At 38.7% G+C, this 15835-nt stretch overlaps 1 long non-coding RNA gene across 10 annotated transcripts in view; it reads right to left on the bottom strand.

Moving 5' to 3' along the window:
• Positions 1 to 15835, bottom strand: part of LOC110395820 — a 64521-nt gene that overhangs the window by 37282 nt on the left and 11404 nt on the right. For 9 of the 10 annotated variants that reach the window (XR_002436646.1, XR_002436640.1, XR_002436645.1 and 6 more), the window contains 2 exons: positions 13800 to 13852; positions 3466 to 3655 (listed from right to left, as the gene is read on the bottom strand). This is a non-coding gene — a long non-coding RNA (uncharacterized LOC110395820). The remainder of the gene's footprint in view (positions 1 to 3465; positions 3656 to 13799; positions 13853 to 15835) is intronic. The other variant, XR_002436642.1, reaches the window with a different exon arrangement.

Here is a 15835-nt window from a genome sequence, read left to right as displayed (position 1 = left end):
GTTAAACTTGCTGTCCATCTCTGTAACTTTTCAACCTCTACGATATCTTTTTGAGATGAAGGAATTAGAAATGAACTCTCTATTCAATATTCTGCATGAAATGCAGATGTTTTATCATGCATTCCTTTCCTTTTCACTTCTGACTTTCAATTTACGTTCAATTCTCATTGATCATTACAGTAATTCTTTCAGAAAGTTATGTATAATAACTTCAAATTGTTACAGCTAATAGGAAAATTATACTTTTGTACATATAGTCAGGATTGGTTTTCCCATGTCCACTGCTTAAAGGGAGACTGTTTACTCTCATCCTATGACCCTCTTAATTTAACCAATTATTAATCCAGGACAGCTTAATCCCATTGAGACATTGTTGAAAGATTTTTGTAAATGTGTTATTGACTACATCACTCTTACCTTCAAAGAACTGAAATAGCTTTGAAGAATGACTTCAGCCTACAGAATCTGCTTTCACTCTTTCCCCTTGCATTGTATCTCATGTCTCTACTAACTCTGTCATTTGTTACAGCTTCTACTGATTTTTCCAGCAGAAAAACAAGACAACTGGTTCTGTAGTTCCATGAATTCTCTATGCAGCCCCTTGTTATAAACTGGTGCCACCTCCCATCCATTTAAAAGGAAAAAAAAAAAGCAACAACAGTATTTTGAACAATAGGTTAGAAACCATAATTAATTGTTCTGTAAATTCAGCCCCGAGTTTCAAGGGAACGTACTGGCCTCATGCTGTCTGGTGTTGCTACTTTGACACTACTCTTTCTAAACTCTTTTCTTGTGAATTTTCATATTGAGAGAGTTTCTCAGAGGCACCTCTGAAAAAGGAATGTATTATGGTGAGAAATCTTCCATCATGAAGAGGGAAGGTCACGGACAGTCAATGAAAATAATTTTAACTTCTGTACTCTACTTTCACTGATCTCCCTCTAATTTCCTTCTTCTGTTTCAGATATCAGTAGCTGCACTTAAAACAACTTATTCTAGTCCATACTTCTTCGTTTTTACATTTTTAATGCTTGTAGGAAAGTACTCATATTGAGTTTTTCCAGTACATTTGCATTTGATCAAGCTACTTATACCCTTGTCTCACGCTTAACTAGATTTTATTTTCTTTTAAATGGTGATTGACGAAAACAGAGACCTTATTTGCCCACAAATGCCTCGTAGGCAACGTATAGTATGGGATAGGATGTCTTACAGCAGCATCCTATACCTAAGTATGTGAAACACTCACTTCATCCCAGAACATCTAACAACACCAACAATGAAAGAGAAAAGTGCAAAGAATAAATTCAAGATAGCACTTTTCTGTAAAATAGTTGTTCTCCCCTAACCTTCAAAAAAAAAAAAAAAAAAAAGCCAAACTATACTTAAATTAGAAGGCTAGACTATATTATTTAGACACTATCTAAAATGTGAAAGGAAGATACATATCTCTGCTCTGGATTTATCATTAGTCTCTGCACACAAAGCAAATGTTCAGTGTCATATTTATACCACCACATGCTGTGACTTTTCCTAACTGAGAAAGGCACCAGGGAATCCACCCTCTGCTCATCTGCAGAAAGAACTTGAGCTGCCATTTGTACAGAAAGCCAGTAGTGAGCAACAGAAGCACTAAACCACCTTTCTAAAGCCACACAAAATGCATTGGCTGAAATTAACATCAACCCTTCAGTGCTCGCTTACAAAAAGGAAACCGAGTTCTCTCTAAGTGCTCCTTTTTTCTTTCAGAAGTGATCAAAATTGGATATTGCTTTCATAATGAAGCAGACAAACGTTTTCTGCTCACCCAGAGTATTTGTCAGCAGCGTTTTCTTCTCATTACTTCTTAGTTGGTATTTTTTATCAGCACTATGTTGAGACCTATGAATCATCACGGCAATTTTATCCTGGCCTTTTAAAAAATAAGATGGTGAGCTTTTACAGACACATTTATGAGTATCTATTGAGAAACCCTCTGTAGGCGTGAGCTCTGGAGAGTACCTTTAGTAGCTTTTTCTTTTTTTTTTTCCTTTGAGTTTTACCTCTGTATAGAAGCCTCTAGCTGCTAAAATCTATGATCTTTTCTCAATACTAACCTCAGTGGAACTGCTTATACAATTAAGAACTAATTGTTTCAGAACAGATTGCTTGATAAGGTACTTAAATTTGCAGAGTTTGGGTTCAATCGTTAACCAGTGTAGCTTAGCACAGCTCCAAGGAAATCAGTTCAGTGATGCTTAAAGTCTGGCTCCCACTATTTACATCATTTAGAGGGTACATGAGAGAGACAAAAAGATTTTTGACCAAAAAATCCCTAATAATAAAAATACATAACACATAAATAAGCAAACTAATATGTAAAATAGTAAGGTATCATTTACTTGGATTTTCATTAACATCTTCATAGGCTAATACAGAAATTGATAAGTCATGGGTTAAATGTCAAATCTCTGTCCTGGGATTTGAAACTTTAAAAAATACAAAGGTACAGAAATTAAAAGGAGCTGTAGAGTGTCGGTATTATTTAGTATATTTAAGTCATTAGTAATAAGGAGATGATTTTCTGTGAATCTATTTGGATGACAAAAATGTCGAGCTGCATCAAATCTGAAGGAGTTATGAGGAATTAAAAAAAGGTGTAAGAACATCAAGTAGTTATAATTTCTAATACAAAGGGACCAGGGAACACTCTGCTCTTAATAAGAAAGATTGTCCTCAGCTGTCCAGAATTTAATATACTGTGCTTATCCTAAGCTGATTGTAACAGCATTTTCAACTCCTCACATCTTGCTTTGTCCTTCTCTTTTTCCAGGAACTGGCATCCCTCTTTCTTACAAAAATTAAGAGGCTCCAGAAAAAAAAAGTTCAGGGCTGAATTTGGCTTCCTGTGCTTTAAATGCTGCTATCAGAGAGACAGTGAGCTCTGTCTCACCTCCTACAGTCTGATATTAAAATGTGTTTTCCTAATGCCACTTCAGCTCCTAAGAAAAGCAAATAAGAAATGTAATAATATAAAAAATATTACAAAAATTACTGCCACAGTCCAACTACGTCATCAGAGTAAATGCAAGTCCACCTCCAGGACACCTGTAACTGATTTGAAACAATAGTTATGTCTTGCCAGCGTCCTTCAGTAGAGGACTCTCAGTGCTGCTGGCAAGCTCCTCCCATGACCTCAGGTAGAAATGATAAGCAAAGCTATAAGGTAAGTGCTTGATTCAAAGCAGCCCTTGTGTAGGAGCTGCCAGAAGGGAAAATGGGTCACAGTACTTGATAGTCCTGAAGTGCAGTAGGAAGAACAGAGCTTCTTCTTGCACCCCTCTCAGCAGGCAAGGACACTTGAGCTTTTCCTTCCACTTTTCCTCCCCTCCTCCCTTTCTTTCTCTACTTCCTACTGCAATAAAATCCCAATGGGCTAGACCACAACCATCATGCATCCACTCGGAGATACCCTGAACTGCTGACCTGGGAGGAGAAGCTGTAAAGGCAAACAATAGATCTTCTAGTAAATATCCTTGCCGTTATCTTATGCTTCTGCAGGCACAGCAGCTTCAGAAGGAGTCTTGCATACCAGCGTTTACACAGAAAAAGAAAGTTGTTTGCTGACCTCAGTCTTGTAGATCTGTGGGAAGTGTACGGTATATAAAAGCAGTACCTGGAAAAGTTCAGTTTGGTCAGTCACAGCTTACACATAGCTAAATGCATTTTATTAACTATGAGCTTTCATTTCATAGAAGCCTCATATGACATTTCTCTAAAGAGAAAACAGAACAATCTTTCAAGAAAAGAACCCCATAAAGCTCACAATTAATTCAGCTCTAAAATATGCAGAACACGGGCCCAAAAGCCAATTTAAAATCTTCAACATAAGATCAAAAACTACTACAAAAGGGTATAAGTAATTTTAAACAGAAATGTTCTCTTTAGGAGTCAAATAATTTCACAAGTTGACAATTTTCTGTGTTCAAGCCCAGTAGCTTCCCTTTGAAGCAACTTTTCACATCGAGATCTGATGGAATCACTCAACATTACAAAACAGGAAGGTATTATTAATTATTCTTATTATTTTGAGAGTTTCAAAATGACAGTCACAGTTAAAAATCTCAAGCCTAAAACAAACCAAAAAAATGACTAGTCTCCCCTTTACAGAGATTATAGCTGATACAAGAGAGAAAGTGGACAAAAGTATATAGAAAAACGATGCAATTCTGTTTCACAGGGCCATATATAAAGAAAGAGCAGGTCAATCAGGTATTTGTAACAGTTCCCTTTAAATCCAAGGATGGCTGTACTTCTGCAGGGACATTTGAAATGGAAGGACTGCCCTATCAGTCCCTGCCAAATGCAGCCTCATCATGTGAAAACAGCATGGGATGGAGAAGGAAGTGAAAATCAACACTGTCTACAAAACTCAAAGCACTGGTAAGTCAGTCAGCCAGATGACTGAACCATATGTGTGCAAACACACAGTCAGACAGTAAGGGACGTCAGCAGAAGAAAATACTTCGCATTTCAATGTTACTAGTTATTTTAACTTAGCTAAGTTTATAATTGCAGCCACATAGCAAGCCTAACACTCACATTCTCCTAAAGATCAGACACGAAGCAGTGTTTAGATTTTTCATCAAACTGTTACACAAAAGTGGGTTTCATACATATTTTAATCAGATCTTTCCCTTTAGCACTCCACCTCTCCAGCATGCGTGCAGAGCACTGTGAATGACACAGCCTCACAGATGCACAGGTGCTCTGCAGCCAACTCACGAAATCTGTTCTGCTGAATGTGTGATCACGTCACGCTGCTGTCTCTTATGCAGTAGTTAACAGCTTTCTGCAGCAAAATACACGCTTCAGGTTGTTCATGACATCACCTGTCATTTTACACCTCTAAGCCCCAGTCTGCAGACGTCAAAGGCGTGAACTCATCTAGGGACTCAAGATGGCTATTAATACATTAAACAAGGAAAAGTTCATACTTATCAGTTAACAATAAGAATGTAAAGAAAAAGACACTTTTTGGATAGGTCAAAGATTTTTAAAGCAACTGTTGTAAACTTCACTTCTGCCTCCAGCACCTCCTTCTTGTTCACTCTTATTCTTGCATAACCGTTTTTTTCAAGGGGTGCCAGTGCATGAGGAAAATGAAATTACCTCTGGCTATTTCCATGGCTCCTGCAGTGGCTGGAATTTACCTGTGGGATTAGCTACTCAGACATGACATTGGAAATAGAGGTGCTGCAAAATACCTGCATCCTGTCAGGAAGGCATGATGTATTCACAGCCTCAAAGTAAGAATTTATTCAGCGACACTACTGCATTCTGGTTATGTGACACTGCGTGACACCAGGGATAAACAGAAATCAAAGACAGTGACATGAATGGAAGAACAGTGCAGCTAAAAGCGTCAGCAGAAACACTCAGAAAAAAAAAAGGGGAAAAGATATGGGAGAAACCTAAACAGCATGGATCTCTGCAAGCAATGGGTACCAGAAAAATGGAAGGATTATTAAAGGATAGGTTTAATATTGGAAACCTGTAGCTGTGAAGCAGTGGATGTGTTTTATCAGTTTTCAGTTAACTTGGGCAGAGGAAGCTCAGTGTGCATCAGAAGTACACAGTTTGAAGGAACTCTGCCTTCCTGGCAAAAGTGGCATTCCTCACTGTCGGGACACCCAAGCAGTGGGCAAGCAGCTTTTCCTCATCCCAGGATCCCTGTCCCACAGAAAACACCTTATTGATGATGGCAAACCCATTCATTTTCAGGCATCCTTAAAAAAGACACAAATACTGGACACTTTCCTTCTACCCCTCTTCCTCTCTTCCCTTCTGCATGTGCCCAGAGCATCTGTGTCCTGCTGGCTGGGACACTCACCTAGGAGTCTTTTTGCATGGAGAAGGGAAGGGAATACATCCATGTGAAACACTCCACCCGCTCAGAATTACACAATAAAGTGTGTATGTAAAGAAGACACTACTACTCTCTCTGGTTATGTTTCATAAGCAATGACGGATGCACCATGTCTAAGGAGAGTTCCTGGGGCAAATGCTTAGCACAGCTCATCTGGACAGAAGCACATTCCTGCAGACCCAAGTCAAATGACTTTGAGTCCAGGCAAGGATGAGGACTTCAGACAGAAGCTTATTCCCTCCTCAGTAACTTTCGCCTCCAAGCCTTGACTGTGAGCCCCCTGTGAGGCACCTACCCCTCAGTGGGCAGAGGACATGCACCACCACAAGTGGTGGGATCCGGTGCAGCAGTGGGAACCTTAAAACCAAGCCACATACAGACACTCTCATCTCTCCAAAACCCAAACCTGTGGACCCAGGCTCATGTCACTGCACTGTGCTTCCTGGAGAAGTCCTCAGGCTGGTTGTGACACATCATGAGTAGAGAATACAGAAACCTAATGACTGCTGCCAGCGCTGCGCGTGGATTAAAAGGATTTCTGTCACCACTGGGGCCAGGCAGTTTAACATTCTTTGCGAATGCTGTGCTTCCTTTCTTAAAAATATTAAGACTGTCAATAAATGCTCCCTGATTTGCATAGAACAAAACTATATTGTGCTGTAATTTTTGCTTTGTTTTCTTGCATATTATTTCTATTGTTGGCATAATCTTTGAGATTTGTCATCTGTGCCCTGAGCATTAAAGAACCCGCTGGGATGCCACTTATCTTAATCTTTTTTTGACATTTTCATACACAAAGTCCCTGAATAGTGACAGGTTCAGTACTGTTAAAAAACAGCAGGAGGAAAAAAACAATTAAACTAGCAGTTTTCCATGGAGCAAGGCACATATGCAATATGCCTGCTTGATTACTTGCTCTGTCCTTGCCTATGCAGGGTATATCCACAAGAAGATTTTCCCCTGTGGGCACAGCACGTCCCATTTTCTTAAAATTCTGCTACTTTTTTGCAGAAGAGAAATAAGAATAAAACATTCTATAATGGCTTTCTTTACCTCAACCATATATTCTGAATTTACATGAAGGGCTACCATAACAGAATATTTTCTAGGTCTCCATATCCATAGAGCCACCCCTGCTTCTGTTGCAGCTTCCATGGGTACACAAAAAGGGCTTTTGTTTGCTATGTTTTTCAGGCTACTTTAGTGCACAACTCCTTCACGCATGAAACCCTTTTGAGAACCTCTTGTTCTCACACAATTACAGGAGGAAGACTGGGCAGATATTTTTGGCCCATGCCAGCCTCATGAAGTTCAGCAAGGCCAAGAGCAAGGTCCTGCACCTGGGTCAGGGTAATCTCAAGCACAAATACCGCTTGGTCAGAGAATGGCTAGAGAGCTGCCCTGAGGAGAAGGATTTGAGGATGTCACTTAGTGAAAGACTCAACATGAGCTGGCAATTTGTGCTTGCAGCTCAGAAGGCCAGCTGTATCCTGGGTTGCATCAAAAAAAGCATGACCAGCAGGTGGAGTGAGGTGATTCTGCCCCTCTACTCTGCTCTCATGAGACCCCACCTGGAGTACTGCATCCAGTTCTGGGGCCTGCAACACAAGGATGTGGAGCTGTTGGAGCACATCCAGAGGAGGGCCACGAAGATGATCAGAGGGCTGGCATACCTCCCCTTCAAGTTCAGGCTGAGAGAGTTGAGGACCTTCAGCCTGGAGAAGTTTCTGGGGGGACATCATAGCAGCCTTCCAGTACCTCAAGGAGGCCTACAGGAAAGCTGGGGGGGGGACTTTTTATAAGGATGTGTAGCAACAGGATGAGAGGAAATGGCTTTAAACTGGAAGAGGGTAGATTTAGACTAGACATTAGGAAGAAATTCTTTACTGTGAGGGTGGTGAGACACTGGAACAGGTTGCCCAGCAAGGTTATGGATGCCCCCTCCCTGGAAGCATTCAAGGCCAGGCTGGATGGGACTTTGAGCAACCTGGTCTAGGGGGAGACGTCCCTGCCTATAGCAAGGAGTTAGAACTAGATGACCTTTAAGGTCCCTTCCAACTCATACCATTCTATGATTCTATGTTCACAAAACATCCTGTGCAGCCATAGGAACATCACCTTTGAGACCACATTTGCACTTCAAAATCAGCAATGTTAAGGAACTCCATGTGTGATTCATAGTGAACCCAAACTCTGATTTATAGCAGACCCAGAGTGCAGTTAGTCTCCTGCCACTTCAGCAGTCCACAATCTTAGCACTTAGGGTAAGCAAGTCTTCTCTACTCCCTCCGTAGTCCAAGGAGTATCTTTTGATGCAGGCATCTTCCTGCTCAGTGATTCATCAGCATTTCCAGGTTTAGGCCAAGCTGAGTCATTTTCTGGATGGCTTTGTCCACGGATTAAGAGCCTAGACCACCTTCTCAGACTAAATAGCTAACTTCAGTGCAACTGATGTTAGATCAGATTAATCTCACTCTCATTTAAATCACTGTTCTTCAGTTCAGGTACTGTTTTCACATTGGGAATAAAACTATGACTTAAATCCCAGGGAATCTGAGTAATGTAACACTCCTCTGAGAGCCAAGAGTCCCAGGTGTTACTCTATTCCAGTGCTAATTGTATGCTTCTAACTAGGAAGCAATTAGAAAAAAAAAAAGCAAGAACAGTGACAGAAAGGACACCTCACTCCCAGACTGCAGCTTTTATCACTACACAAGCATCAGGTGCCTTTCTTCATTGTGTCCTGGGAAGCTTCCACTCCTGGCTCTCCAATGTCCAGTCTCCACAGGACAACTGCAGACAATGTTCTCTTAGAGTGGTCTCCGGTCCAGCACCAAAGGCACTTTCATTTGCAAGAAGCCTTGAATTTCATTCTCCCACAGCCTGGCTGAGAGTTAAGTTATTGCATAAAGGAAAAGCACCTTTGTTGCTCCCACAACATCAGTATACTATCTAAAAACTCACCACCTGAGTCCATGCAACGTCTTTAGGCTGCAAATTCCATTCTTACCCAAGTATCGTAAGGATGGAGTGGTGGTGAGAAGTTCTGGTTTCAATATATCCCTGTAGGCTGTTTAATGCTAACACCAGTTCCAAATGCTAATGGATCCCTATTCAGTTCAATTCATAAAGAAATTAAGTACTTAATGCAAGCTTAGAAATTATACTCCAAAGCAGGTGCTTAACACTGGGTACAGTGTAAAACATCACACAGAAATTTGGGTGCCTGGCATGTGTCTGAATTGCTGAATGCACTTTTCTTATAGTTTGGAGTCACCTAGTGTGGAGATCACAGATAGGTATTGATGAAGTCCTTTGAAGACATTAAGTGCAATATCCATGAAAGAAGCCATAACAAGCATATTTTTAATTCATTGAATTTGGTATTTGGATAGAATATTTTTTAAAAATGTATTACTGTGTTGACAGTCTACTGACCTTTGGATCTTCAAACAGGAATTTCCTTTGCCCACGGTAAAAAATTGAGAATTATTTGCTCACTGTAGTACCATACACTTGTGCCGTGTAATTAAATTTCATTGTTGTTGTTGTTGGTTTTAAAACTTAAGACAGCAACATTATTAGGAAAGGCATTCAGAGGGTCAGTTGACTGGATCTTTGTCAACAGGCAAAGATTCATGGGAGATACCTACTAAAGAGCAGTAACAAACCCTTTCAACAATCAGGTGTCAGACACTCCATTGCAGCGCAATGTAAGAGAGGCTGGGGCTGGAGGAGGAGAAAGCATGAAGTAATCTTGGGCATGGATAACACTCTTTCTAAGGATCCTGCTGCAGCAGAGTTGAGGTTTTCTCTTGTTCCTGGAAACCTGATGTAGCATCACTCCTATTAACCCATAACACAGTTCAAGAATGATCCATAAAACAGACCAAACATAAATCCTAATTCAAATTTCTGAATCTGAAGATCTACAATAGAATAATGCAAAGTAGATGACACTGGGCACCCACACTGGTAACCAGAAAACGCCATAGGACAGTATTCCTGAACTACAATGTATAAAACTTAAAATATATTCCCCAAAGCAAAAGGGATGCTTTTCATACTACATACATAGAGAATGAGACTTAATTTCTGAGGACTGAATGTGTTTCTAGCCCAAGGGAACACAACTGCTTTCACCTTCAATAAGTCAAACATGCATTTGTGTTGAAACCTTTTACCTGTGAAGCCACTGCCAGAATTACATAAAGCATCTGGCGAAGTGCACAAAAGACGATTAATCCCCCATTCAATATGTGGGTGACCATGTTTGCTCATGCCAATGGGGTCCTACTCTTGGAAACATACAGAAAAATGGTGTTTTGGTGAGTAGTTTATAATATAGTTTGTATGTATTCAGATGCTTCATTTTGAAACTTTTACTCTCACTTATTAAGTAAATTACAGAGATTCTAAACTTAGCCTGCAGAGCTGCTCTTACATGCACCAGCCAGAGCACTGCACCTGCATAAATAATGGCTCAGCATATGAGAGGGACTAAAATCCTAAAAACACCAAATCTGCATAGATAATAGACTTCTTATACTGATGTTAAATAATTTAGTTCATCCACAGACAATAATGAAAAGCACACTTCATTTTAGCATGGTTGCTGAATTACTGTAGTTTACAACAGCATCTCAAGCCAGCTGTTTTGTGTATTCACATTATTAATAAACTACTCTTTATTTCTCAGTCTCAGTAACAGCATGGATTTGGGGAACAGGTTGATTACTAATAAAACTTAAGGTGGCCTCAAAACAGACTGAAGAGAAAGGTTTTGGTTTTTTTTGAAAGCATATGAAACAGATTTTAATTCTTTTGTGGCATTCCTGCTTTTGGCTGATTTGTTGTTGCACACAGATATGTTCATCAGCAACTAAGAACAATGTCAAGTTTATTCAGAACGGAGCTCGTTAGTCCAGCTAATCCTACAGCCCTGGTGGAATTAGTGCAAGGATTCAGAAAGGATAACGAAGGACTCTTTTGATGAGTTATTTCTGAAGAACAGAAAGCCAAGCACTCTATTAACGCAACAGATAAGGAAAACTTTACCTTCAAAAATGATCAAATTAAAGCATTCCTGCAAGTGCCTAAGATTCTGGCTGTATCACTCAAATTTGAAAATAAGTAAGTTAATCTATCTTTAAATTCGTTAAATGCTTTTACTAATAAGCATTTTCTTTTATTAACAGTAAACTATTACAATACACAGTGGACTATTTTATTATTTTGTATATTTTGATTTCACAATTTGCTAACTGTTCACACTGACTTCAGTAAGAAGCATGTCTGTATAATCATACTAGATACCTGCTTTACTGTGGTTTTTTTTTTTTTTAAATACTCATACATGCAGAACCAAACATCAAACATTTCATTAGAATTCATATTTCTGTTAGTCACAGAGCTGATCTTTCGTCATGAGTAGGATATGTAAGATTTAACACCACTTGCTACAGAAAAAAAGTTACTTTAGTTTATGTATCTGAATCCACACTTGAATCTGGGTCCATATATATTTAAACAGTCAACTTCAACCTACATTATATCCTACTTTAATTAGCAATCATAGTGTTTTATGAACAGATTGACTTTACTTACAGTTACCTCTTCTATTTTCTAGCCTTACTGCATCAGGTATTTTATTCTCTCTCTCCATGGGGAAAAAAACAAACAAACAAAAAAAACCACACCAATAAGAACAAAAACCAGGAGAGAGAGGTAGAGAAACCAAAGTCTGTATCTCAAGTTATAACCATCTCCAAACTCCACACTCTTGTGTGTATTGACAGATATACCTCCACTTGGGCTACTAATCCATTAAGAATTTCTGTTTGCAACAAAACAAAGTGTAGAACTCCAATGAAGGGATGTAGTTCACAAAAAAAAAAAATTATTCAAATCAAGTAATTTCATTTCAAAGCAGAGTACAAAACCATAAATGAACTCACCGCATCTAAATTTCCAATGATATTTCAATATTAACTACCTTATATTCCACATATATTTTGAAATTTAATTCAGAAGCTTTAATGTCATTTATTATCAGTGAGACTGAGGGCTCAGTTAGGAAGATCTTGGTCCATAAAAATGCAGTAATAAGGAAAATTCCACTATGTAATCACACACATTTTACAAACTAAGTACTTTTAAGAATCCGGTAACTAGTAGAAGAATCTCCTTTGAAAATGTGATAAAAATGAACTGAGACCAACTCAGTAATCAAGCTGTCTGAACAAATTAGGTGCTAGAGCTTTCCTTCTCTACGGTGAGAAATAGAGAATACTTTTTGGATATAAGGGCTTTCCACATGAAGGACACAAATATACTCTTTCCTCTATATTAATAAGAGGAAATAAATGAAGTTATTCCAGTACATATTCTCCTTAGTAAAAAGTTGGGCCAGATTTCTAAAGATATACACTAAATTCAAATCAATGTGCCCAGTCACTGATTTCAACAAGAATGTGTTAGCTCAACACTTCCTTCAATCCTGCCTTAAGAACAGATGCTGGCATATAGGAAAGCCATATCAGAACTCATGCTAACTTATTAGAAGGAGTGGGAGGAATTATAGGAGATATTTAAACTATTCAGGAGGAAAGCACATGTGCAGTTGAACTTTGAGCTGCGTTCTCACTCCGAGTAATCTGACTAAGCATTCAAGCTGAATTATTACTCATGGCTCCGAGAACCCTGATTTTTCAGAGAAAGGAGAATTTATTTCAGGTTAAAATACTAGAGACCTGTTTCCTAGCTTACATTTTATAAGCATGGTGCAGACCTATCAAGGTATCAGAAGAGTGGCTTTCCAAGTCGGCATCCCCAACTGTCTTAATGGCTAGCAGGAGGAAAGAGGAGAGCAACAGAGAGCAGTAGCAGCACCAACTTCTACAGATGCCCTTGACAGGGATTTTTCCAATTCTGTCATTTAAATCAGCTGCCTAAACGCCATCTAGTTCCTTGGGGTCCTCTACAGACAAAGTGGCACTTCCAGAAGGCAGTTTATCTCACCTTGTCTCATTTCATTTCAATCCTATGGCTATGAAGGGAATGTGACAAGTAACTTTTAGGTGCTCAAGTTTGGTAAGATGAACCCTGACCTACTGTCTTTTTTCACTCCACTCTGGAAATTCATCTTTGGGTTTTCTTTGCCTTTGGATTTTCTCCACCTTTGAGTCTTGGTTCCCTTTCTTGCCATTCCTGCCAACTTCATCACGCTTGCCCTGGCCTCTCTTCCTAACCCAGGCCAAAGCCCACTAGAATATCCTCTTCGATGAGAATGATCTCTGGATCAGATTTTAAGGAAAAAGTAGTACAAAAGCATTCATTGAGATTGTTCCAGAACAGCGAGCAAGTCAGTTTACTCCAGTCTCCAAAGGAACAGTTCTCTTTGACAGGGCCAATGTATTGAGTAGCCCACCTTGGTTCAGAAGGTCAGCAGTTTTCTGACCTCATACCTTGTGCTGTCATGCAGAACTTGACAAACTGCTTCAAAATTGATCCATATAGTTGTCATTCACTTCCAGCCAATAGAACGGCCAGTGAGAGGGGTATGAAAACTTTGTAATGCAAGTGTCTTTCTGAATTCCAGAATTCTCTCTATTCTGGTGTTAATCAGAATTTTATTAGGTTTTGGCAATATGTAGAAAGCTTGCTGTATAAATGCGTCCATCTTTGTCATTGAGGTAAAGATCATATGATTAACTAAGACTTTTTCCCATTCCTGACAAGAGGATTAGTTTGGCACATGAACAGTCAACTATTGCTAGTATCATACACCGGTATCATAAGAAAGCAATTATAGCAGAGGTTGCATTCACTGACACTGTAGGAAAAAACTCTTAGATTTTCTATCGTAAGGTTAATGAAAAAGATTTCTTACCAAAATCAAAAATAGTGTGTGCAGTGCATCAAAATAGCTTGTGTTCTGCAGAACTGCGGAGAAGGGAAGTCAGAAAATAAAACAATCTGTTAAATGTGTTTATCAACAAACAGAAGGTGTCAATCATGGCACTGTACATAACAAAAATGGAAAACAATTGAACCCCAACAATTGAATCAAAAGCATCCATTCACTCTTCATATATGAGAAAAACAAAGCTGTTATACAAGTAATTTACTGATTTCCTTGTATTAACAGAATTCTTGTTCTGTCAAAAGCTATCTTTCAACAAGAATCTGGCAACTTGTTTGCAACTGACTGTCAAAAATGGTCCACACCTGATGAAGCAAATGGGTAAAGATGAATAAAAATGACAATGAAATTCTCAAACACTATGGAAACCTACCTGAGAGCTTCCAACTCTGCAGATTTAGAAGGCAAAAATAGGAATAAAAAGAACCATTGCACTTAAATTTGCTAATGCTAACGTTTGTTTAGAAAACCCATCCACAGCTGAAAAAACCACTTCTAAGCAGACTGTAGGAAAAAAATTACATATTTACTTCTGATATGTCTGCCTATGTATACACTCCTATCTATCTATCCATATGACTCTATGTGAGTTAAACACAGAAACATAAAATTCATTAAATCAAAATTTGATGGCCTTTAAATAATTCAGCCAAAACCTAAGGATCTTCACTTTCTCATCAGAATGAATAGGATACAGACACAGTAAAATGTCCCATTATTGGAATTTCATTATTATGCAGAGCCATATTACAATGTGAAATAACATAAATATTCAATTCTCTCAGTTCAATATGGAAATTAAAAGGGAACAAAATTATCAGCAAAATGAAAGAAAAGTAATAAGTTCCACAGTGATTCTGTCTTTCTCACAAATGCAGAGTAAATGGATAATGCAAATCTCAAATCAGACTCAGTTTTTTCCTACTAGTACTACTTGAACAAATATTTAGTTTAAACCTAGTCAAACAATGGTGAAATATGTCATCTGATGTATTTATTACCTTTGTTGTCCTACACATTTAACTGTTTATAATACTCAGCTGCATTTTCAGAATGATGGCTTATCATGTTAGTGCAATATTGTTTCGTTCTGCACTATGTAATTGAGTTACAAAACTTTCGCATGGCTTTTGTCAATAGAGTAATCCCTGTCCTTTAAAATACATATTGTCATCCCAAGACAGCTCATCCACCTTAAACTCCTGGCTCCAACAGTGCCCAACAGAAATTGTTTAGGGAAAACACAAAAATACAGAATGTGAATAGAGTGGTTCTCCAAGCTACACCTTCCAATTAACTAGCAGAATTCTTGAGATTTCTACTTCAGAAGGTCATATCCAGAACCTTTCTTCCATTAGTCAATGATAAAAGGAGTTATGAACTCATTTATGAATTAATTTGTCCTAGTGTAAAGGTAGACAAGAGGCATTATGAGTTCCATATTTTTTGCTCATCAAGAAAATCTTCAATTGTCATCACTTTGAGTGGATCACACAGTTTTTGCTCAAGACAGTGGGATGATGCTTATGCAGCCATAACTATGATTGACATTACTGACACACAACCCATACATCATGGTCTATGACAGAGAAACCGTCTATGCCACATGACCAAACACTGTACTGAAAAGACATCCAATAAAATGCCCATCTGACCTGCCCAGAAGCATCATTATTTTTAAAAATCGCTGAAGTAATATCAATTGACTTTTGCTTTGTACTTCTTATTTCCTGAAATGTTAAAATCTTGACTGGGAGGAATCAGATGTATATGAACTACAGTGAAACAAGATCTTAAACTTCAAAGATGAAAGTAGTTGTAACTCATCAGAGCCCATCTCCTGGTTTGCAGACCGAAGCCTTCAGGGTGCCTGACAAATCCACATCATCTTTCAAAATGCCAATTTTGTGTTTTGACCCATGGCTTGGATAACAGGTGAAATTCACACATAACCACAGAACTTCCCTGTGACCACATTAATGCAGGTGCTGAAAAGATCCAGC

This window comes from Numida meleagris, chromosome 3 (genome assembly GCF_002078875.1).
Source record: "Numida meleagris isolate 19003 breed g44 Domestic line chromosome 3, NumMel1.0, whole genome shotgun sequence".
Lineage (NCBI taxonomy): Eukaryota > Metazoa > Chordata > Aves > Galliformes > Numididae > Numida > Numida meleagris.
Note: the sequence above shows the minus strand (reverse complement) of the source record. Positions and strands in the feature narration are given on the sequence as shown.